General features: G+C 36.6%; 1 long non-coding RNA gene across 6 annotated transcripts in view; it reads right to left on the reverse strand.

The window, feature by feature from the left end:
- Positions 1 to 25,921, reverse strand: part of LOC118017370 — a 683,373-nt gene that overhangs the window by 239,543 nt on the left and 417,909 nt on the right. For 5 of the 6 annotated variants that reach the window (XR_004681133.1, XR_004681136.1, XR_004681134.1 and 2 more), the window contains 3 exons: positions 21,536 to 21,866; positions 21,319 to 21,434; positions 19,471 to 19,833 (listed from right to left, as the gene is read on the reverse strand). This is a non-coding gene — a long non-coding RNA (uncharacterized LOC118017370). Of the gene's footprint in view, positions 1 to 19,470; positions 19,834 to 21,318; positions 21,435 to 21,535; positions 21,867 to 25,921 lie in introns of those variants that run through there. The other variant, XR_004681135.1, reaches the window with a different exon arrangement.

A 25,921-nucleotide genomic window follows, 5' to 3' on the forward strand; every position in this document is an offset into this window, starting at 1 on the left:
AATCACCTTTTCACACCAAAAATGGTGTTAATTCCTTTTTAGCGGACCCTCAATTCCATTCTCTTTCTAATCTACATGACTGAAAACTTGACTTTTCACAAATGCTGACAAAACTGCAAAGAAGAGCAGTTTAAATTACTGAGACAAAAGGTCTTAGTCTGACTCATTGATTTATATTTTACCCAATTATATTTGTATCCAAAGGGAATGAAAAAGAATTATTTGCTCTTTCTCCCAAGTCCTTTTGGCCCTGTCCCACAAAGGAGAGTCCCACGTTTCCATCAATGAACACACAACTTCAAATTATATTATCTGTCTCTATGAGCTTCCTTTTCATTACTTCTTGGATCTTTGTCCCATATAGCGTAACAAGTGGTGTCTAGTTCCCACTTGACCCCTGCTCCTCCCTGTGTTCCAGATAAGGAAAAAAAAAAAAAATCCCTCTAATCAGGGTACAAAGAAGAGCAAGTACCAACAGTACTCAGACTCCATTTTCTTATTGAGTTATTTGTGATGTGGGAAACAAAGGCAGAAGAAAAATTATTAAATTTCCTTACTACCTACAGCCCATTGACAAGTCCTTGAAACAGGCAGAATGACATTCTTCTAGGGACTCAACTGCCTCAATGTTAATACTTTGCTAAGGGCAAAAGACAATCCTAGCCTGACACCTCCCCACCCCCAGGATCCTGTAAGTCTACTTTAATGTATAAAAATTTCTTTGGAAATTTCCTTTATCTCTAAACCCTCCAAGCATATTGCCCAAAAATATACATCTGAAGGGTCTCTTGACTAAGGATTTATTAGACGGTAATAATTGACCTTTTCCCAACAATAGCTAGCCCCCTCAAGGTCCTGGAAACCTTGCTTCCAAAATTCCTTAGAGACTTAACGCTATCCAAACCCCCTCCCAACTTGAAAGTATATAATGGTCCACTCCTCATGACCCCAGGGCAGCTCTTTCTGCCCACAGGTCCTGTCCCCGTGGTTTAATAAAACCACCACTTTGCACCAAAGACATCTCAAGAATTCTTTCCTGGCCATCAGCTTTGAACCCTAATATCATCTTTCCTACATCAATTTGTACTTCCACAAACTATTTACTAAGAACCTATGATGAACTAAGCTCTGGAACAAGTGCTGAGAAAACAGATTTAAAAGATAATAATAAAATTTAAAAAGTAAGTAAAATAAAATAAAACCGGAGCTGAAAGAGTTTCTGTCCAGTAGGAGATCTCAATTGCAATGTTTTATTACAATGCTATATGTTAAATGCTCTGGGATGCCTAAGGAAGGCTTCCTGGGGAGTGATATTAACATACAAAAGATCATTTGAGGAAGAGGAAACATCTGTTTCCACTGAATGCCACCAGAACCACTGCAAGTTGTCTCCATGGGAAGGTAAAAAATAAGGGCTGGGAAGAGTTGGTGTTCCCCTTCCCCCATTCAATGATGTTTTCATATAGAAGAAATCAGCACTGGGGCTGGGGCACCTGGGTGGCTCAGTCGATTAGCAGTTGACTCTTGATTTCCTCTCAGGTCATGATCTCAGGGTCCTGGGATCAAGCCCTGCACAGGTGAGCTCCCCACTCAGTGCAGGGAGTCTGTTTCTCCCTCTGCTCCTCCCCCTGCTTGTGCTCTCATACCCTTTCTCTCACTCAAATAAATAATATCTTTAAAGAAATAAAAATTAAATTAAAAAAAGAAAAAAGCATTAAGACAGCTTTGAAGGGAAAAAGGTATACAACAGGCAAGCTGGAGATAAATGGGTAGGGCAGGAGGGGCCTTCCATTCATCTTTCACCTTGGAGTTCTGGGAAGGAATGCCCCATGCAAGTCTGGACACCCACTTCACTACTTCAGCCCCACATGTGTTTCCAGATTCATCAGACAAGTTAGGCAGAAATCAGTAACCCTGGTGATAAGAAAAAGTATACAAAGTACAAGAAAGGTCAAGAGCAACAGAGGGGAAAACAGAAACAAATAGAAAGGAAGACTGACAAAGTGTTATTTTCATCACTGTTTTTCCCTGCGCAGAGATTTTAAGACTTTTAGGAAGTGAGAATGAAGTTTAAAAAGCTGGTACAGGTAAACTAGATTGAATTGTTTTACTGTTGATAGGATTTTATCTTTCTTTTGTTCTTTTGCTTTTTTCTTTCTTCTTTTCCATTTTTATTTTTGAAGCATTCTGACATCCTCCCAGAAAGGGACTTTTAACAGAGATCCATCCCCCCCCCACAAAAAAAAAAAATCAAATAAATAGCTCTTAATCTAACAGTCTAATTCAGTTCCAATATGTCCAATGACAAGTAAATAAATAAATAACAATAAATAACAACAAATAAATAAATGGCTTCCATAGTTTTAGCATTATAAATAGGACACTGACAAGACTGTGGTCTGGAGTAGATGGCTGACAGAATCGAAAAGGATAATGAATGATAAAGGAATGAGTCTGTTAGTGCTAAAGTGTATGTAAAAGGAAAATTCCAAGCCTGTCTCAGTCTCAGCAGGGCATGAGGGCTGAATTCTAGAGGAGCGTCCAATTGAGGCTATTTTCTAGCCTGAGGCCCCACCTACTAAGGGAAGTTAGTATGAAAGATGTCCAAGAGGTATTTCTTTTGGAGAAGTAGTTAATCTTGAATTAGAATATTGGGAACAAGGTGGGAATTGAAGGTGAAGGATAACTCTACATTAGTTGAATCGTTTTTTTTGTTAGCTGAATTCTTAATGTTGAATAATTTTAAGGATAAAAGTAATCAAATGTTTTTTAACATGGCATGTCTGCAATTATTGATTAGCGGCCTCTAGTATATGATAATTATGGTAAGATAGGGTTTAGAGGCTTAGGATAAGAGCATGAGCTGCTGGTGGGAAATAAACATGTCCATCTTCCCATCCTGGTATAACCCACTGGGTTTTTCTTGGCAGCTGTCTACTCTGATTAGTCAGACTTCCCCCTTTGATTTATGTGCTTCAGCCACTCAGATTGTTAAATATTCTGAATAACATCCCTAAAATAATCTTCATACCAGAAATGTGACCTAATAACAAGAAAAACAGCCCTGGTCAAGTGGTATTGTTTGCTTCCAGCTGAATATTTTATAGAGCAATCTTGCTCTTGTAATACTGTCTCCCCAAGTAGTGGGACCCATCAGCAAGTAGGATCTCCTGGGAACTGTTTTACTAAAGTGAATAACTCAATAAAGTCAATATATTATACTGTACTTATCAAGGAGACTGGTCTTGAGGAAACCAGGACTGTTCATTGGCAGGTCAGAGTACTTCAGGAAATCTAACTGTCCTGCCCCACTCACATGAGGCTTCCTGGGGAGAAGATATGGGGAAGCCCTGGTCTCCTGGTACCTTCCCCAAATCAATAATGACAAAGAGATCTGTAACACAAGTAAGAAGAAATCTCCATGTACTTTTGGACTCTTTCTAAAAGCCTCTTCTGCTCTCCCCAGTATGGAGGTAACCATGTAGTTTTCAGCCCTGGCCACTGCAATGCATAGACCCCTTGCTTCATGCATTGTAAACTCTGGAACAATCTAACTTCATAACCTGTTGAATAATGTGTAAGGAATGGCAGCCAGCTAGATACTTAAGTATAGTATTAAACATGCAAGTGACATTCACTTGGGGGCTGAGCAGCAGGGATGAGTGCCAAGCAGTAGATGTGCTCTGGAGTAAATTCTCCATTTAGGGCAGAGACTAATGGCTCCATGAAGCTGCTTGCTGAAATCTATATGACCTTCAGGAATCCAGCTCTCAGCAGGCAGAGAAAACGGAACTGCAGAAGAAAGTTGAGGAGAGAGCCATAGAAAATCCTACTCTTCTGTATTCAGTGAAGGTTTTTTTTTTTTTTTTTCCTTTTACAAGAAAACAACTTTCTTATTTAGTTTTTTTAGAACATGTTTTATTATTTTCCTTGTATTGAGACATGTTACAGAACCTCATGGAATACACTGGGCATCTATCAGATTCAGAATGGAAAACTATCATGGATAAATAAGTCTGGCATTCCTTGTGTTCCTTGGACACATCTGACCTCATGAAGTTTAGATTTTTCTGTTTCATTTATATTTATAAATGATTTTCATAGCACCTACCTTCTAAGATACCTGGTCCCAAATGGCAAAACGCCAACCTCAGATAGTGGCAAGTTCTCAAGGCAGGAAGGCATTTGCTTTGCTTCACTTCTAGAGCAGCCTGCATGTGACAATATGGCTTTAATTTTTCTTCACATTTTTCTAACATGCTTGTCAAAAACACAAAAAAGAAAATATTCATACCCTGACCAAAGAATTGTTATTTCTCCTCTGAGCATTTGCTTTGATAGAAAGGGAAATCTTATCATATGCCACATGTGTGGAACATGAATTTCAATTGCTCACCACCAGACCATGAATCTGACGTGCTCACATGAAGAGTGAATAACAATGATAAACTTTGCAGGTGGAGATAAACTGATGAAGCTTTATAATGGAAAGGATTTGACCCTGGTAGTAAAACCTGGAGCTATAGGGTCAAGTTTTCAAAATCTAGGACAAAACAGACTTTTAAATATTTCACCTTCACAAAATGTGGTTACCTTTTTCTTCTATATGTATTTAGACTAATTTTGAATGCTGTGCTGTTTTAGTCCATGCTGATATTTCTATAAAAATACTTCACTTGAGACCAAAAATAGAACCAGAAGCAGAGAAAAAAGTTAACAATTATTATTTGTTGGACATTCATTCATCTGCTGTATGCCCGAGAAAGTACTACTATGTGTGAAGAATACAGAAATGAGGAGGGCAGCTAAAGCCCCTGCCCTCCATGAGCTCAAATTCTAAAAACAGGAACAGAAAATAAGATACATAAATATATGATAGAATGACATGTAGTATAAGTGCTGAAGAGGGTACTGAAGCAGAAAAAGAAGCTACAATGGAGGTGCCCTTTAGATGTATTGTTAAAGAAAGTCTTGGTCTGGGCATGTGGGAGAAATAATTTCAACAATTGAATAATCAAATAAGGGTTAAGAGCATAGAGTATGATTTTATTTTATTAGAGAAGATAACTTAAATTTTAAAATGTATAAGGAGGGCATGTCTGGTGATGAGCACTGGGTGTTATATGCAACTAATGAATGATTGAACACTACATCAAAAACTAATGATGTATTATATGTTGGCTAATTGAGCATAATAAAGATTTTTTTAATTTAAAAAATAAAAATATAAATGGGTGAAGGTGGTCAAAAGGTACAAATTTCCAGTTATAAATAAGTTCTGGGGTTGTAACATATAATGTGGTAACTATAGTTCACGATACTGTATTATGTATTTGAAGGTTGTTAAGAAAGTAAACCTTAAAACTTCTTATCACAAGAAGAAAAACTGTAACTGTTTGAAGTGATGGATGTTAATGAAACTTATTGTGGTAATCATTTCATAATATATATATATCAAATCATTATACTGTACACTTAAAACTAAAGTGGTGTTGTATGTCAATTATGTCTCAATAAAAGTGGAAAAAATATATAAAAATGCATGACATTGTCTAAATTCACAAACATAAATATTTTTTACATATTTTCTTCACACAGTTCTGTGAAGTGAACAGATACTATTACTCTCTCTCCCTTTTACAGATGGCAAAACTGTTAAGTAATAAGAAATTCACGTAGTTTATAAGAGGCAGAGCCAAGATCACGAACAAAGACATCCTGACTCCAAAAACAGCATGTGTTCAAAGTAAAAGTTTTATCATCTATAACCAAAACTAGGTATTGAGCTTGGTGGAAGATCTCTTTTATTATAGACTGCAAACCTAAGTACACTTGCCTGTTATTGCTTGCACTGTCTGTGGACCCTGAGTGGAAGCCCACGCTTATGCTCTCTGCCCATGCTGTCTTTCTCCTACAGCTAATTCCAACCAGAATGGACCCATATCCCAAGAGGGAGAAGTAGCCAAAGACTTAAGTTATCTAGATGCCATTTGATAAGAATTTAGACTAAGAGGTCAGTGATCTTTAGACAACGGATCTTATAGGTGAGCTGAACTCAAATGGAAAGAGCTCTAATGAGCTATATGAACAGGAAAGAACAAAGAAAGTTCACTAGGAGAGAGAATAAAAGAAAAGAAAGGAGTAAATTAACACTAAGAAACAGAGCAACAGGATTTTCCCTGTAGAAGGTGTGGAATTGTCCAAAATTCTGCTTCAAATCCTCAACTGAAGCACAGATCATTCACAGAAACTACAGCATTGGTAGGTGGACTGAGAAGACCATTGATTTTTATCCCAATTAACACCCCCATGGATAAAATTCCTACATTTGAATGACTATTATTGATGAGGATGAGATAAGAGCTGAAGAACTGTCATCACTTGTCTACTAGTAGAAGTAAAAATCATAGATCATCTAAAAATCTCTTCTGGACTCCCTTTTTCAACTTCTCCACCCACAGTAAAAAGCTATAGCATCTCAGAATTGGAAGAGAACATAGAGATCACCAAATCCAAGTAGGTCAAGATAACTTCCTTTCATTTAGCCACATAACATTCCTGTGAGGTTGGGTCAGGCAGAGAATATGGATGGAGAAGCTTAGGCTCCAACAGGCTTCATCCAGGTCATGAAGTTTATGCATGGCCGGGAACTCTTGGCTCTGAGTCCTGTGTCTTTTCCTCAGCATCAATTACATGATAGGCCATACTTTATTCTTTTAAAATACTCCCCAGAGACACTTTGCTAAGCTCAGAGAGAACAGCAAGGCTTAAGATTCCACTTCAGAATAACAACAGGCCAGTGGACCCACATAACAGAAGACAGATCTTGAATGAATGCAAATGAAACAAAAAGTAGGAACTGAGAAGCGGAGGCTATTCTGGGTTCTAGTAATTTATAGAATTGGACATGTTCTAAAACTAAGCTTGCTTCATGTTTCTATCTTTGTTTATTGGGGTGAATTGCCCAAGTCATATGGTTTCCCTAAGCCTAACTTTCATCTGCCAGACAGAAATAATAGTACTGATCACCAGGATACTATGAGGAATACAAATGAACAAAACAAAAGGAGCACTGGAGGCACAAAGAACTATGAAATCATGGGTTGATAGAGCTAAAAAGAAGTTTTGACAAGTAATCTAGCTTTGAAATACAGAATAAGATGAATTACAGTACTCTGCCTTGGTAGCTGTTAGAGATGTGCATACACATGTACTTATATCTCCAGAACACATTGTCACACAGTCAGGAAGAGTGCAGAATGGAGAGAGATTCACCAATCTCCCACTGCTCCCCTTCACTCTGGGGCTCTTTTATCAGTTCAAGATGAAGGATTGACTGGGAGAACACAAATAGCCATGAAATAGGGTAAAATTATTTCTGCAAACTTTTTATCCATTCCTATCCTTCCAAACATCCCCACCCCAATGCCCAGCTATCCTCCTCACTGTATTTTGCCATATTCACTGGTATATTCTTTATGCTATACATGATTATCCAAGGCTACTGACTTAAATGACAAGAAAAGCTCTATTCCTCTCTAGACTTACAAAAGTAATAGATATCACATAAACTTCATGTACTCCTCCACAAACACTAGTGGAGCCCTATGATTTATTAGCTACTAGTTTCAGCTTATAGGCAGTCTTCTCATACCACAGAAATTCTTAGCTGGATGAAATATAACTAGATTCCAAAAGATGACAGTGCTAGAACTGTCAGATACATAGCAGGCCAAGAAAGCCTGGTACTTACAAGCCCCTCAGAGACTGAGGAGGCAATGACCCATGTGGGACAAGGCTGGGACTTAAAATGCTAAATACAGGTAGGATCTAACATTGGCCTTGACCTTTCTGTTCTCTGACCAGCTGCTGAGCCTGAGCTTTCATCAGTGGACATGGGAGCATAAGGGAAGCTCAATTCAGCAGCCCCCATGAAGTTAGAGGATAAGAGTGACCAGCAGATATTGATCTGGCTCTTTTGAAAGGGAGAGAAGCTGAGGGGAAGCTTGTTCCCTCCATGCTCAAAAGACAAACAATGCTTTTCATAAAAAGTAGGATGAAGTCAAAGGTACACATGTGACCGTAGATTGAAGAGCAGCTAAGTATTTACAGATTTCTCCACTGATGTTCAGAAAGATTCCCCATTTTTCTCTATTCAGTTGAAGTGGCATGTCTTCAACTCTCACAGCACTTGTTATGAATAAACCAGACTGGCCTTGTTACCATCTGAAATTCTGTAACAAGTATTTGTCAGCCCTGGCCAGCATAAGGAGAATAGCAGAATTCCACCACTGCAAAGTCCAAGGAAATCAAAATATGAACCCACTGTTGAGATATTTTCTTTTGACACAGACAATTTTCCTGAAACTGCTGACTTGGAATTTGAATGTAAAGATGTTTTACCTGAAAATTCTATAAGGACTTATGGCTTCAGAAAAGTCCATTATACCCCTATTACTGCAATGCCATATTGCCCTCTGATTCTGAATTCACTATATTCTTACATCTAGAATCCCTTTCAAAACAATTCAAACTGTAATCCCAAATATAAACCCTCTTTTTCTTTATTATTCACTTTGTAATTGTGCACCAACACCAAATATGAAAGATGCTTCATTTACTACTATAGCTAGCAGCATATTCAGTCCCAGATTTCTGAGACTGAGATCTATATCTCAGTACATGTGCAAAAATATCATGGGCTGTGTGTAGATCTCTGTTTTCTAGGAAGATACGTGAGATGGAAATTGGCAAATTGCAATTGCACTTTAGAGTGTCTGGTGAAATTATCTTGGATCCTTGATGTATGGGAAAGCGGTTTGGATGGCTGACCAGACCAGACATTGTGCATGCTCCTGCCAGGGAAGCCAAAGCAATACACTGACCCATTCCAAACCACTGGGGGAAAAGCTGCTTAATTAGGGAAGTCTGTAGTTCTAAAGCCTGGGTGATTTAAATGCTCAGTGGGGAAAGTTATTGGTCAGGTGATAGGTCAGCCATGGTCTGAACACTTTTTCTCTTAACATAACAATTTGTCTTCAGACTTTTTAAAACCTCGAGTAGACTCCACACTAGCCAAATATTTAGTGGTTTTATGAAGTTTTTTGGTATTCATGTCAACTGCAGTTCTTCAGAAACCCATTTAAAATGTTGTTTCTTTTCCATATGGCATTCTAAAAGGGAACAGGGGATTACAAATTTAAGATTGTGACGAAAAAGAATGCTCTTTGTAACTGTTTCCATAACTTTCTAAGCTTCTTAAATGAGTTTGATTTATATTGTGCCAAGAACTGAATACCATGTTTATCACTAGGATTGTGATTAAAAAATATATATATATATATTCCCTTGGCAACTGGAATAACTGTACTATGGTATGTTATAGGCTTTTAGTTTTTATTTTTTGCTATGTTTTTAGGTTTGATTGACAGATTCCACCAATGAGTCCTGAAGGTTAAATCATCTGTTTCATCTCAACACCTTCCAAGCATGTTTGGCACAATTTTAAAGTTTAAGACCCAGAGCACTGTTTGCAAACTTGTTCTTAATCTACCTTATTGTTTTATTATGTACACTGGGGACACCACATTTTCTTAGATTTTCAAACTTTTGTGGCTATAACTTTGCCCATTTTCATGAATATGACTCTATGAGAAAAACCAAATACCCTTCTGAGGAGCTGCCAAGCCCATGGCTCCTTTTAGGGTGGTTCTCCATCCATAGATTGCTGTATCCTGTGGTCCTCACCCCTCCCCCAACTCTGGCTGCCCCTTCCAGAGATAGTCATCTATAGATAGACATGGGCCAAGAGGTGGTTCAGCTGAAGAACTTTATTCAACAAAATGGTGGAATGACTGATCCCATCAAAGCTCTCACTTGGAATCTCAATGGGAGATGTACAAAATCAGAGTCAGCAGTGGGAAAGGATTTGAGAAATAAATGAAATAAAGTAGAAGATACACCAAGGCATAGAAGCCTGAAGACAGCAAAAAAATATGTAGAGAACAAAGCAGAGGGGAAACTGAACCATGAACATGACAGAATATCATTAGGGTGGCCATGTATCACCAGAGCTAGAGATTATTAAAAATACTGTTGCATTCCGATTAGTTCCCTAGGTCTCTGTCAGTTTGGCTCTGGAGTTGCTGAGACTAGTTCCATTCCTTCTCACAACACATCTCTGTTAAGAAGGATATAAGAAATCAGGCTTGTTCCAGTTTCTGACAAGTGTATTAGAACCCTAAGTGAATAATTCATTTACTATGAAATGAAGCACCTATTTTGTAGATTGATGTTCTGACAAATTCTATGAGGACTATGAAGATGAAATCTGCAATTACCCTCTTAAGGGGTTCATTAGTTTAAAGAGGTAAGACCACAGAGTGTTGATGAAGGCAGTGAAGGGTTAAAATTGGGCACTTTGAAGCCAGACTGCCTGCTGACAAATCCTGTACCAATATCAACTAGCTGTATGACCCTGGGCAAGTTATTTACCTCCTTGAGCTTAGGTTTCCTAATCTGTAAAATTTGGCACCACTCTGCAAACTACCACTTAATGTTCTTGTGAGGATTATATGAGGTAAGGTCTATAAAGGGCTTGGAACAGAGTTCAGAATAACTGAGATTGCTCACACCCTTCCCAGGTGTCTGAGGTCTTTGTGGCAAAGGAAGGAATAGGTGGATTAGAAGCAACTCTGCACAAATTCCTCATAGGAAGACAGTCTGTACACTAAACCAGGCAGTGTGGTTGAAGAGTTACACCTAGATCCCAAGGCAACTATCTATAGAACAGATACCCACTCAGTGACCTTGATCCTTGGCACAGAGATCCCTCCCCTCATCGGTTACTCACATTCCAAGGAAGGAATTTGGCTCTCCTTCCTCACCACCCTCTCTTTGCTCCTCTCTTTGCCAGACATCTGCTACATATGCTGGTCTTGTGTCTGCTTCATCTTTCCCCACATGATCTTGTTCTCTCCCCTTCTCTTCCCTCCTCATACTTTCTTACAGGAATGAACCAGGGGCAATTTTCTTTACAACATATGTAACCACACAAAACATATATTTCCTATTTGGCTCTGGTGTGTTCATGAGTCGATTAAGACCATCTGTGCTTGCATATCCAATATCCCCCAGTCTACCCCACCCCCCAAATCTAATCCTTTCTGTGTTATTTAACAGAGCCTTAGTGCTACAAAGCCCTTAATAATTTTTAAACAAAATTGCCTTAATACATAACAATTGCTAAATGCAATACGGAAATATTTATTTCTCTTGCCAGTTATAGATTCCAGAGTCTGTGGCTACTTTGCACAACTTGCAGAACTCTATGTGATACAAATCATACAAGACACATTTCTTAAAAGCTACTCCTTTGGGGAGTCTAGCAACACATCACATTCAATTCTACAAGAGATGAACATTTCAAGTTATCAGCAAGTTAATTGCCCAGGGCAAGAACCCAAGCCAGCTCTATAATGTTTAAGTTCCCCTTGACCCTTCTATGACTGATATTTGATAGGCAATACTGAGTCTTTGCTGTGGCACCTGATTTCTAATTGTTGACTTGTGCTTATCATCACAGCAAAACACTCAGGCATAAGCTCTACTGATAGACAGGAATCCAGCTGGAAATTGACACCATCAGAGCATCCTGGAACATGTAATAGACTGTAGTTATGTATATGCGCTAAAAATAAAAAAAAATAATTTTAGTAATCTACTGCTTACAAAATTATTTAAGTGTTCATGAATTTTCCAGTAGGTGTGGATATATTTAAATAACCATTCTTATAAGAATTCTTAAAACTCCACAAGTTTACTATTTGCTCCAATAAATCTTTTAAATTTTTTGAGTTCTACTGGATCAGTCAACAAATGCTGGTTGAACCCTTTGTTGTATGAAATACAGTTGGGTACATACTGTGGAGAATACAACAAAGATCAGACACACATTTTGGGTCCTAAAAGCTTATGATTGAGTAGAAGAAATGAGACAGACATACATGTGGTAGGCAGATTAATAGCCACCCAAAGATGCCCATTCCTTAATCTCTAGAACCTGTCAATATGTTTCCCTACATGGCAAAAGGGACTTAGCATTTGTGATTAAGATTAAGGATCTTGTGATGAGAGAGATTATCCTGGATTATCTGAATGGGCTTGAACTAATCACATGATTCCTCAAAATAAGAGACACTTTTCCATCTATAGTTGGAAGGAGACGTAAATGATTTATGTTGTTGGTTTTGAAGGTAAAAGGGGCCATAAGCCAAAGAATATGAGTGGCCTTGAGAATCTGGAAGAGGCAAGGAAATGAATTCTCCCCTAGGACCTCCAGAAAGAAATATAGTCCTGTCCACAACTTGATCTTAGCCAAGTGAGAGCCATACCAGATTTCTGACCTCCAGAACTATAAGCTAGAAAATGTGTGTTGTTTTAAGTTATTAATTTGTGGTTATTTGTTATAGTAGTAATAAGAAGTTAGTATAATGCATAACTTACACGAGTGAGAAAGTGCCAATTGCTATAGAAGAGATACAATGAATGAGATCTTAAATGAAGATTAGCATGACAAAATTGCTATTTTTATCTTCTCTCTTACCCTGGTTATTCTTAACTCCAGATTTGTATTCCTTTTGGATTTGTAACAAATAACACTCATAACAAAATAGCATTATAATGTCTTCCTTATCTTCCTGGGAGCTCTGCAGCAAAAAGCTAAGAAGACCATGTATATGGGTTGAGTGACTTGTACAAGATGGGAAGCTGGCAAACTGGCTAACCCTGAATTGAACAAAGTATACACCCAAGAGAAAGTTTCTAAACTTTGACTAAGCCAAAAGTAAGTTTCTGGGATCAAAATGATAGATTCATGATAGAATCCTACTGATGTCAAATTCCATGCTATCTAAATAAAACCTTGTTTTCACTTTAAAATGTACTCGTATAACATTCCTGGAGTCCTTAGCGAGATAAAGAAACTGGGTCCAAATATTAACACCTTTGCTGTAGTCTGCATGGTGAGTCAAGGATGGAGTTGTAATTGCTAAGAAGTCTGACCAAATGGAAAAGATTTTAAAAAATGAAAGAAGGAAAAAAAACTGAATCCAGGTGGGAGTCAATAAAAATAATACCTTGTACAAATATATATGCATATTTATGCATGATCATGCTCAATATTTATAACAATGCTGTAAAACTCTTATTATCCTGCTTCACTGATGAGGAAACTAAGGTTCCATAGGTTCAATGACTTATTACTAAACAGCAATGCCCAGACTTAAAGAGTAACTAGAAATTTATACATCTTTTTTCTAATACCGCCCAAGAAAAAGATACTAGACTAGAGGTCCCTGGAGGATGAGGGCTGGGAGTGCTAATAACACTATTACATATCCAGCAGTAAAGAGAATGCCTGCAATAAGAGGAACTCAAAAACAATTGTGAAATGAAGGAATGCTATTCTCCCTGTATGCTCCATCACCATGCAGCTCTTGACAAGAACATAAAACAGCATACATTTTTATAAACTCATCAAATCATTCTAGCCAGAGGTTTTAACCTTTCAGACATAATCTACATCACCTGTGGAGCTTTTAAAATTCAGACACCCTGATGGACAAAATAAAGGATCCATCTATATATATGCTGCCTACAAGAGACTCACTTGAGAGCTGAAGACCCACACAGAGAGTGAAGGGATAGAAGAAGATATTCCATGCAAATGGATGTGAAAAGAAAGCTGATATAGTAATACTAATATCAGACAAAATAGACATTAAAACAAAGGCTTTACCAAGAGAAAAAAGAAGGGATTACATAATGATAAAGGAATCAATTCAACAAGAAGATATAACATTTGCAAATATTCATGCACCCAACAAAGGAGTACCTGAATATATAAAGCAAATATTAACAGATGCAAACAAAGAAAATAACAGTAATGCAATAATAGTAGGGGACTTTAAAACCTCACTTACATCAATGGAGCGATCATCCAGACAGAAAAATTAAGAAGGAAACAGTGGCTTTGAAGGACACATTAGACCAGATGGACTTACTAGAAGAAGAGAACATTCTATTCAAAAACAGCAGAATACACATTCTTCTCAACTGCACATGGAACATTCTCCAGGACAGAGCACATGTTAGATCACAAAACAAGTCTCAATAATTTTAAAAAGACTGAAATCATATCAAGCATTTTTTCCAACCACAATACTATAAAACTAGAAATCATTTACAAGAAGAAAATTGGAAAAAACACAAACATGTGAACATGCAACTAAACAACCAATGGTGGATAAAGAAATCAAAGGGGAAACCCAAAAATATATAGAGACAAATGAAAATGAAAACCCAATGTTCCAAAATCCATGGACTCAGTAAAAGCATCTCCAAGAGGGAAGTTTATAGCAATATAGGCTGACTTCAAGGAACAAGAAAATTCTCAAATAAACAATCTAACTTTATACCTAAAGAAACTAGAAAAAGAACAAACAAATCCTAAAGTTAGTAGAAGAAAGGAAATAAAGACCAGAGTGGAAATAAATGAAATAGACACTACAAAGACAATAAAAAAGATTAATGAAACTAAGAGCTGGGTCTTTGAAAAGATAAACACAGTTGATAACTCTTTAGCCACACTTATCAAGAAAGAAAGACAGAGGGCCCAAACAAATAAAATAAGAAATGAAAGAGAAGAAGTTACAACCAATACCACAGAATTACAAAGGGTCAGGGCACCTGGGTGGCTCAGTCGTTAAGGGTCTGCCTTCGGCTAAGGTCGTGATCCCAGGGTCCTGGGATCAAGCCCCACATCAGGCTCCCTGCTCTCCGGGAGGCCTGCTTCTCCCTCTCCCACTGCTTGTGTTCCCTCTCTCACTGTGTCTCTCTCTGTCAAATACATAAATGAAATCTTAAAAAAAAAAAAAAAAAGAAATACAAAGGGTCATAGAAGACTACTGCAAAAAATTATAACCCAACAAATTGGACAACAAAGAAGAAATGGATAAATTCCTAGGAATATAAAACATACCAAGAATTGGAATATACCAAAGAAGAAATGGAAAATATGAAGAGACATTACTATTAATGAAATTGAATCAGTAAGCCAAAAACTCCCCCAAAACAAAAGTTCAGGACCAGACAGCTTCACAGCTAAATTCTACCAAACATTTAAAGAGTTAATACCTAGCTTTCTAAAACTATTTCAAAAAATTTAAGAGGAAAGAATCTTCCCAACCTCATTCTGCAAGGCCAGGAGTACCTGTATAACAAAATCAGACAAAGACACTATAAAAAAAGAAAATTATAGGCCAATATCCCTGGCGAACATAGATATAAAAATCATCAACAAAATATTAGCAAACCAATACAATAGCAACAATACATTAAAAGAATCATATACTGTGATCAAGTGGGATTTATTTTAGGAATGTAATGATGGTTCAATATCCACAAAACAATCAATATGATACACTATATTAACAAAATGGAGAATAAATATCATATAATCATGTCAATAGATGTAGAAAATGCATTTGACAAACTCAACATACCATTATAATAAAAATTCTCAACAAAGTGGATATAGAGGGAAAGTACCTCAATGTAATAAAAGCCATATATGAAAAACCCACTACCAAAATCATACTCAAAGGTAAAAAGTTTAAAGCTTTTCCTCTAAAATCACGAACAAAACAAGGTGCTCACTCTTGTCATGTTTAAACATAGTATTGGAAGCCACAGTCAGAACAATTAAGCATGAAGAAATAAAGAGCATCCAAATTTAAAAGGAAGAAGTAAAGCTGTCATTATTCACAGATGACAAGATTCTATATGTGGAAAACCCTAAAACCTCTACCCAAAAAACTATTAGAAGTAATAAATGAAATCAGTAAAGTTGCAGATACAAAATTAATATACAGAAATCTGTTGCATTTGTAGACACTAAACAAACTATCAGAAAGAGAAATTATGAAAATAATCCCAGGAACATAATACCTAGGAGTAAATTTAACAAGGAGGTAAAAGAACTGTACTCTGAAAACTAAAACATTGATGAAAGATATTGACAATGACATAGATAAACTGAAAGATATACTCATGAATTAGAAGAATTAATATTGTTAAAATGTCCATACTACCCAAATCAATCTATAGATTCAATGCAATCACCAACAAAATACCAATGGAATTTTTCACAGAACTAGAACAAATAATCCTAAAATGTGTATGGAACCACAAAAGACCCTAAATAGCCAAAGAAATCTTGAGAAAAAAGAACAAAGCTGGAGGTATCATCTTCCCAGATTTCAAACTATACTACAAAGCTATAGTAATCAAAACAATACGGTACTGGCTAGCAAGAAGTTGTGGCAGCCAAGGTCAAAGAGGTTGCTGCCTGTGTTCTCCTATAGGATTTCGATGGATTCCTGTCTCACATTTTTACATTGTTGCTGGGAGTGCAAATTGGCACAGTCACTCTGGAAAACAGTATGGAGGTTTCTCACAAAGTTAAAAATAGAACTACCCAATGACCCAGCAACTGCACTACTAGGTATTTATCCAAAGAACACAAAAATAGTGATTTGAAGGGGCACATGCACCCCAATGTTTATAGCAGCAATGTCCACAATTGTCAAAATATGGAAAGAGCTCAGATGTCCACTGATAGATGAATGTATAAAGAAAGGGTGTGTGTGTGTGTGTGTGTGTGTAATGGAATATTACTCAGCCATCAAAAAGAATGAAATCTTGACATTTGCAACAACATGGATGGAACTTGAGTATATTATGCTAAGCAAGATAAGTCAGTCAGAGAAAGACAAATACCATATGATTTCACTCATATGTGGAATTTAAAAAACAAAACAGAGGAATATATAGGAAGGGAAGAAAAAATAAAATAAGATTAAAACAGAGAGAGAGGCAAACCATAAGAGACTCTTAACTATAGGAAACAAATTGAAGGTTGCTAGAAGGGAAGTGGTTGGGGAGATGCAGTAAATGGGAGAAGGGCATTAAGAAGGGCACTTGAGGGGCACATGGGTGGCTCAGTTGGTTAAGCAACTGCCTTCGGCTCAGGTCATGATTCTGGACTCCTGGGATTGAGTCCCACGTTGGGCTCCTAGCTTGGCGAGGAGCCTGCTTCTCCCTCTGAACCTCTCCCCTCTCATGCTGTTTTTTTTTTTTCTCTCTCTCTCAAATAAATAAATACATAAAATCTTAAAAAAAGGGGGGGGCACTTGATGGAATGAGCACTGGGTGTTATATGCAACTGATGAATCACTGAACTCTACCCTGAAACTAATAATACACTATCTGTTAACTAACTTGAATTTAAATAAAAGCAAAAACAAAAATGATATGGTACTGGCAAAAAAACAGACACATAGATCAATAGAACAGAATAGAGATCTCAGAAATAAACTCATTCTTACATGATCAATTAATCTACAACAAAGGAAGCAAGGATACATAATAGGGAAAAGATTGTGTCTTTAGTAAATGGTGTTGGGGGACTGGAAAGCTACATACAAAAGAATGAAACTGGATTACTGTCTTACACCATATACAAAAATATACTCAAAATGGATTAAAGACTTAAAAGTAAGACCTGAAACCATAAAACTCTTAGAAGAAAACATGGACAGTAAGATCTTTAACATCAGTCTTAGTCGTATTTTTTGGATCTGTCTCTCAGGCAAGGACAACAAATGTAAAAATAAATAGGACTACATCAAACTATATAGTTTTTGCACAGTGAAGAAAACCATCAACAAGATGAAAACACAGCCTAATGAATGAAAGAAAATATTCACAAATGATATATCCAATAAGGGGTTAACATGTAAAATATATGAACTCATTAAACTCAATATAATAAAAAATCTGATTTAAAAATGGGCAGTGGGGGCTCCTGGGTGGCTCAGTTGGTTAAGTATCTGCCTTCTGTTCAGGTCATGATTTCAGGGTCCTGGGATTGAGCCCCACATCAGGCTCCCTGCTCAGAGGGGTGTCTGCTTCTCCCTCTCCCTCTGCACCTCCCTGCCGCTCATGATTTCCTTTTCTCTCTCTCTCAAATAAATAAATAAAATCTTTTTTTTTAAATGGGCAGTGGATCTGAATAGACATTTTCCCAAAGAAGGCATGCAGATGGCCAACACATTAATAAAAAGATGCCCAACATCACTAATCATCAGGGAAATGCAAATCAAAACCACAATCTAATATCACCTCACATCTGTCAGAATGACAATTATCAAAAAGACAAGAAATAATAAATGGTGAGGATGTGGAGAAAAGGGAACCCTTATGCATGGTTGGTAGTAATGTAAATTGGTATAGCCACTATGGAAAACAGGATGGAGGTTCCTCAAAAAGTTAAAAGTAGAACTACCATACAATCCAAAAATTCCATTTCTAGGTATTTATCTGAAGAAAATGAAAACACTAATTTGAAAAGACATGTACTCATATGTTGAATGTAGCATTATTTATAATAGTCAAGATACATAAACAGCCTAAATGTACATCAATAGATGAATGGATAAAGATGTGGTACATATACACAATGGAATATTACTCAGTCATAAAAAAGAATGAATCTTGCCATTTGCAACAACATGGATGAACTTAATATCATGTTAAGTGAAACAAGTCATATAGGGAGACAAAAATTTTATATTTCACTTATATGTAGACTCTAAAAAAAATGAACAAACAAAAGAAAATGGAAACGGATTCAAAGATACAGAGAATAAACTAGTGGTTGCTAGAGGGGAGTGGGTGGGGGATGGGCAAAATAGGTGAAGATGATTAAGAGGTACAATCTTCCAGTTAGAAAATAAATAAGATACAAGGATATAATGTACAGCATAGGGAATATAGTTAATAATAGTGGAACTAGTTTTTATGGTGGCAGACAGTAACTAGACTCATTGTGGTGACCATTTCATAATGTATTAGATAAATATTGGAACCCTACTGTAAGACACTGTTGTAGCCCTTCTTTGGGTTATTATCAATTTTTTAATCTCATTGAAACACAGGTTTCAGGACATCAAAGAACATAAACCAAATGGTTTTGCTCCCTTTTTTTTCTATGAAATAAGATATTAAGTAATTAAACAAATTATACTCAAAACTTTTCCAGCCTCCTGATACAAGTGACTATAGTTCTGGACAATAAACAGATCTGGTCTCCCTTACAACAAGTGCACAGAGTAGTTTTGCTCTCAGCTGACAAGTGAATTCCATTAGTAGAGGAAGAACAATGGGAAATTGAAAAATTGTTCTTCTGTTGGAGAGGTCTATATGTTTGTATATGTAGTCAGAATTTGAAATTACCATAATCTTCTTACCTCATTCTTTACTCTGAGAGCCTTATTTTTCCGTATTATCTAATAGAAACCTAAAACAATGAGGACTCATAATTCTAAACAGAGATGGAACTACATGTTCTCTCATAACATGTAGTTTATTTTCAGCAAAGGGGGTACAGAGATCTGACTTAGTTAAAAACAATGGTCACAGTTTATTGAACTCATCTGTTTTCTTATAAAGACAAAATTGTTACCTGATGGTGTGCAGGGTTTTCTTAAGTTCATCTCAAGAGGATGGGCCAGACACAGAGATTTTTGAAAGAGGTCCATAGGTCATTTGGATGGACACCAGAATTGATGACCAATGTTCTGTAATCAAAACCTCAAATTCCCACATAGGTGAACTGTGGCCAACCTTTCATTGATCCTTCAAAGAATAGGTATGAGTCTTGAATCCACAGTGCCTTTCATTGTCTTAATGAAGCCACTTTTCTCAGTTCACCTGAATAAAAAGAAAGGGACCAAAGAAACGTAGGAAGGTTGTATTACACACACACACACACACACACACACAAACCAAACAAAAAAAAAAAAAAACCTTTTTGAAATTATAGTTAAGAAAGACTTGGGGTAATAACAAATTATTTTAAATGGTCTAATGGTAGAATTTTCTCAAAAGGAGAAAAACAAATGTTCAAGTAGCCCTTTTGCAAGACAGACCCAACAATGAGGTCAGTCAAACAAAGTGCCATTTTTCTTTGGAATTCATTGAGGTATTCAGGTCATAATTGGCTGTGGCATTTGGGAAAATATGGAGGAAGAAACTTGCTCTTGGAAAGGAGGGAAAAATTATCTCAGTGCCCCAGAAGTTCTCTTTCAAACTCCAGATTTGCAGTGGGATATTTAGAGTTAGAACTCCCAGTAAAGAAGAGAATGTATCAAAGCTGCAGATTTTAAAGAAGGTCAAGGAGATGGTTAAACAAAGTTAAAAAACAACTCTGGAATAAACAGTCTTAGATTGTTGAATGGTCAAATAGTCTTACTGAATCATAGGAAAAAATGATGTCGTGTCTAAATGTTAAATTGTGGCTGGTGTCTTGTGCTTATAATCTGATTACACATTTCTTGAGCACAGGTGTACTGGAAGGATGCCACTCCCAATAAAAAGATCCATTTATCAAGTTTAACATGATAATTATTTATCATATTTCCTCCTTGGAATGTCTCACTTGCTTTTTATTTTCTTTCCTTGAAAACATTGAGGATTATTAATATTTGTAATCCATCACTTGATCATATATTTTAGGAGTATGATCTATGTGTCTGGCACTGTGCCAAGGTATAAGAATCACAAAAGAAGTAAAACATGATGTCTATACACATGAAACTTAAAATCTAATTATAAAAATTTATGCACATGCAGACATTAGGTAACAATTGTCTATGTGATTCCAACTAGAAGTATAACATGATTTCTAGAATGAGAGGGAGGTACGTAGACTAGGATATTTGGGAAAAGAAGGAAGATTGGGTTTGATCCAGACCTTGATGAATGGAATGGAGGTGGGAGGCATTAAATAAGAGTGTTAAATGAGCTTAGAGGCAGTAAAAACCTCAGAGAGTACAAGGAAATGAATATATCTGCTTGACCATTGGGCTTGAAACACATATATTTGAGATTTGGGACATGAGTAATGGAAAAAGATTGTGATACAGTGGAATGAGCCCAGATTTTAAGATGAATTCTGATTTTGTCACTATAACCTCAGTTTTTATCTAATATGTATTGAAGAAAGCAGAAATTTTAGTTTTACTTATTTGAAAGCGGTTCCTGACTTATCTTTTCTTGAATTTTGCTCCTCAGTCTCTGTGCTTCTCAAAATTGCTTCTATCTCTGATCCAGGACCATTGTCCCTCTCTCTATTGCAGGTTAGTAACTAGAACTGTTGGGCATCCTCCACTTGAAAGGCTATTTATTTCTTCTTACCTGGAGAGAACCATGTTGAGCAAGATGCAATTTAATACACTATCCTTTCTCTTCTTCCATAGTGCCCTTAGACAAGGCTCTAGAGGCACAACAGGCTTCAGACAGTGGTCTTCAAACTGGTGATAAATGGGAATTAAAAAAAGTAAAGTGAGAAATGAAATGGTTCTTGCTATAACCAATGGAGATAATATACTATGAAGAAATAGAATGAACTCACGTTAGAATTATCTGAAGAGCTTCTAAAATTCTGATATTCAGACCACTGAATCAGAATATTTGTAAGGTGGAACCCAAACATTAGGATTTTTTAAAGCTCCCTGTGATTCCAATGTGCAACCAGGTTTGAGAACTATAGCTCTAAAGCAATCATTGGAGAGATTCCACTAGACAATAATGGCTGTCACACTTCAGTTTCCAAAGAATGAAATGAAGGAAAAGAGACTTGCTGAAAGATGTTCCGCATCTCAGCTCAGGTAAAGCAGGAACGCTTCTGGCAGTTCTCTTTGAGATCTGTCCACCAGTGTTGGTTTCAGACAATCTGTTCCCTCCTGTAATTGGCCAATGAGTAGATATTAAGACATGTTAGCATGGCTTCCAAGAGTAATTATTCTCAGAGATTATACAGTCTAAACCCATGAAAGAGTACAAATATATTCAAAACTGCCTCATAAATTTTTCACAACTGAGTCTATATTTTACACAATTATACAAAAGTGAGTTCCTTTCTTCCCTTTCTCTCTTATCCCATGCCTTTTTCAGTTTGTGGCCACTTTTGGCCCACTCAAAAGCAGGAAAAAAATTCAATGTTGCACCCTATCCATTTAATACCACTCTTTTGGCCATACACAGAGTAGCTGAAGTTTGAGGATTATAACTCAAAAGAATTACGAGCTCAAACACTTTGGCTTCTCTGTAAGGATAAGGAAGTATCGTTGAATTCTTCTAGATAATGTCTGTTTAAGCTTTGTCTAAGTTTCTTAACCTTTCTGAGACTCAGTCCTCTTAACTAGAAAAAGATAATATTAGTATCAAATTGCAGGATTCTCAGGATATCTCATTTATGAAATACTATATATGAAGCACAGTGGCAATATAGGAGTATTCAAAAGTTGATCATTAGTATTCCAATTTAAAAAATTCATAGGTCAGCTTTTCATTTTAAATAAGAAAATAAAACAGAAAAAAGGGAGAAGGAAGGTTGGAAAGAAAAGGAAGAAATAAAATTCATATTATTTAAATGCCTGTTATGTGCCAAACCCTATGATAAGGTCTTCATAAATATGTTATCTCATTAATACCTACCCATGGAATAAGTATTAATATGCCCATTTTTGTAGATGAGAAAATAGAGACTTATGGATTTTAAGAGAGAAGTGAATAGGCCAAGTTTAGAAAATAGATTTTAAGCAACTTTTAGTTATGAACTTTTCTTGAGCTACCTTCTTCACCCACCCCCTTTAGATGCCTATAGTTTCCACAAAGGCTTCTGACTCTTACATCTGTCTTTAGGAAGCTAAGAGTCTTGAGAAATTATCAGAATTCCTGCACGCATGGATTATGTGGTGTGTGTGTGTGGGTGTGTGGGTGTGTGTGTGTGTGTGTGTGTGAGTGCATGTATTGTTCAGGTGGAGAGAGGAATTCAGGTCAAGTTCATTCTATTTCATCATAGTATATTATCTCCATTGGTTATAGCAAGAACCATAGCAAGAACTATAGCAATAGTATATTATCTCCACTGGTTATAGCAAGAACCATTTCATTTCTCACTTTTTTTAATTCCCGTTTATCACAACTTCCCACTTCTACTACTCTTGCCCTTCCATGGGCTCCCATCCTAACATGTTTTTGATTTATTCCTTATTTAGTTGCATTCTTAGAATAGCTATTTTGACTGATTCTATGTATGTGCATGCAATTACGCAAATGCATGATATCTTGAATATCATGTTTCAATATTCTTCACTCAATATTAATTTTAAGGGCACCTGGGTGGCTCAGTTGTTAAGCGTCTGCCTTCGGCTCAGGTCATGATCCCAGGGTGCTGGGATCGAGCCCCACATCAGGCTCCCTGCTTGGCGGGAAGCCTGCTTCTCCCTCTCCCACTCCCCCCTGCTTGTGTTTCCTCTCTCGCTGTCTCTCTCTATCTCTGTCAAGTAAATAAATAAAATCTTAAAAAAATATATATTAATTTTAAAAAATCTATTCATGTTCCTCTGTATACTTCTCTCATTGCATATATTCCCTAGTGTGCACTAACCCACATGCCCAGTGGCAGACACCAAGTTTGGCTGTAACATCTCAATGCCACAAACAATGCCTGAGATTTTTGTGGGGTAAATATCTAAATGTGGAATTTCTGGGCTATGTGGTGAACTTATATTTGTTTTAACTGAGTTCTGCTCACTAGAGTGGTCTACATGCAATCTACCTGTACAGGACGGTTCCTACTATATTCCAATATTGTCTCCAGCATCTGACATTGTCTGAAGAACATGGTATTTTAAAGTAACATTCACCTCTATTAACATTAAAATCTAAAGAGAGAGTCCAAAGAAGGATATTTCATAAATCATACTCAGTTTTTAAAAAAGCCTGGTTGCGATCCCTTCACTATAAGAGATTGGAAACAGTACGGACATGTGGTTTGTGTCTCCGCTAAAGGACATTGCATGCCCTCCATTTGGGGGGATAGTCAGTGCTTTAATTTAATGGGAAGACTTAAAGCTTTCTTTTGTAATCACTGTGGATTTCAAAAATGATTTCTAAATGAGAGTGTGAGATGAGCACTAGTGCCTGGACTTCTGGTCAGCCTGCCAAAGACAAAATGAGGACACTAGAGTTTCACATTAGACATGGGCCTGAAAAGGGCTACAGTGGCAAATGGGCAGTCTCATGACCTCACGGAACCTACAAGACAGTGGAAAAGACGGAAAGCAAACAATAACTATAAAAGATACTTGTGAGTCTGAGATTTAAATAGTCTCACTGAAATAAGCTTTTGAATCATCTGGATGTCAGAGCCTGGTTACATAGAATCTGTAGTTCATGGGTTCTTACCACCCAATTTAGAAACATTTCCCAATTCCCCTGTCTGCAAGAAAGATGAAATACCTTGCTTGCATAAGATATTTTCCAATTCACAATATATCCAGGCCCTTGTTCTTTTTATTTAAGCAACATTCTCTTAATTTTAATTTGTCTGACATGTCCAGATCCATCTTTATGGCCAGAACATTATTCAAAGATTAATGGTCCTGAAAGAATAATGTTCTTCACACTAGATTTCTAAGGAGCTGTTCAATCTCTTTTCTAATTCAGCAGTGAGAGTGATGAGCTGGAACAAAAGTAACCTTGACAGGAATTGTCTTCATCTATTATTTTTCCTACATCTAAAGAGAATCTGGTGGGCTCTTGAACTTGTCCTTTGAGCTAAGTAGTTGGAAAGTACTTTGACTCCTGGCAACTTACCCAGTAGTCTGATAAATGTGACTTAGCTACCTTAGTTCTGGTTTGTGGGAAACAGAAGAATTTTGTATGGTTATTTTGTGCACTCTTACAAAAGAGAATTATTTTCTTTCACATGCGTGGGCTCTGTAGACAGGAAAGATTGTGAAGGAAAAATTATATGGTAACAACAAATCTGATTGACTTCTGGGATTTCAAATATGACAAGCAGTGCTTTTCTCGCCACATTATCAATTTCATGGTTTTTAGAAGTAACTGCTAGGTTTTCTTTTAAGTCTTTTAGAAAATACTGTTGTCTTACTGTTGATATGACACATGTAATAAATTTTAGCAAAAGGGCTGCTCACTTCCTACATGATATGTGGGTTATTACCTGTGTTAAATGAAAAAAATACTGTGCTTTTTATTTTACTTTGTGGAATTGGAAGTCTGCAACAAAGGATATATGGAGATTAAGGGAACTCTAGCATTTTCTTTTTTTTTACAGCCATCTTTAAACTAATATACTCATAATAAATTATGTAGTTGAGAGGATCCTATAATGAATGATACTATTCATTGGACACATACTTTATTTCAATTGCTCATTAATTTATGCATTCAACAAATATTTATTAAGTACTTACTATGTGATGAATACTCTGCCAAATATTGAAGCTATAATGTCAAGATTTAATCCCTAACCAGTGGTGAAGACAGAACCGAAACAAAAAACAAGCATATAATCATAAGAAAATGTTTTGAATGTTATAATAAAGAAACAGGGCACTCTGGGAGAACAAAAAGAGAATTAGGCTAAGGGACAGGAAGACAGAGAAAATTATGTTTAAGCTGAAACCTGAAGGATGAAGAGAGTTATGCAGGAAGAGAGAGATAAGAGAAGTAATTTATAATCAATGGAAACAGCCTCTGGGAAGATCACAAACCAAAAGAAAGACTGTAGTATATTCAAGGAACTAAAATGAGTCCTGGTTTCCTTGATCTGATGTGTGTGAATAAAAGGTTGTAAGGAGTGGCCATGATATGGAAGTCTTTTTAAGGTATATTTAGGACTTCAGAATTTATTTTAAGATAAATCTCATCCTATCCTTAGATAAGAAGTACTATCCTCATTTAACAGATAAGAAAATTGGCCTAG

The sequence above is a fragment of the Mirounga leonina genome, unplaced genomic scaffold (genome assembly GCF_011800145.1).
Source record: "Mirounga leonina isolate KUSES-001 unplaced genomic scaffold, KU_Mleo_1.0 Mir_169, whole genome shotgun sequence".
Classification (NCBI taxonomy): Eukaryota; Metazoa; Chordata; class Mammalia; order Carnivora; family Phocidae; genus Mirounga; species Mirounga leonina.